This window comes from Cynara cardunculus, assembly GCF_001531365.2.
Source record: "Cynara cardunculus var. scolymus isolate 2C chromosome LG 7, CcrdV1, whole genome shotgun sequence".
NCBI lineage: Eukaryota > Viridiplantae > Streptophyta > Magnoliopsida > Asterales > Asteraceae > Cynara > Cynara cardunculus.
The window spans coordinates 7,324,572-7,324,886 of NC_037534.1; positions in this window are offsets into that span (position 1 = coordinate 7,324,572).

Below are 315 nucleotides of genomic sequence, written 5' to 3' on the forward strand. Positions count from 1 at the left end.
TTAAGCCTTTCTTTGTTAAACTCTTGTTATATATATATATATATCTATATATATATATATATATATATGTTATATGCATACTTTTAAATAAACTTTAAGGGAAAAGCTTTCTTGGGATGCAGTAGATTGAAATAGGGGAGGGGACCTACTACTTTTTTTGACTGTCCTACCTCCTTCTCTTAGTAATCATCTCTTCCCTAGTAGTCCCTTCCATTCCATGGAGGTCTTTAGCCTCTACCTTGATTTTTGGGATTGGACTTTAGAGGGAGGGGAATGTGTGAGTGGGGAAATTGATCTTGTAGATTCGTCTCCTTC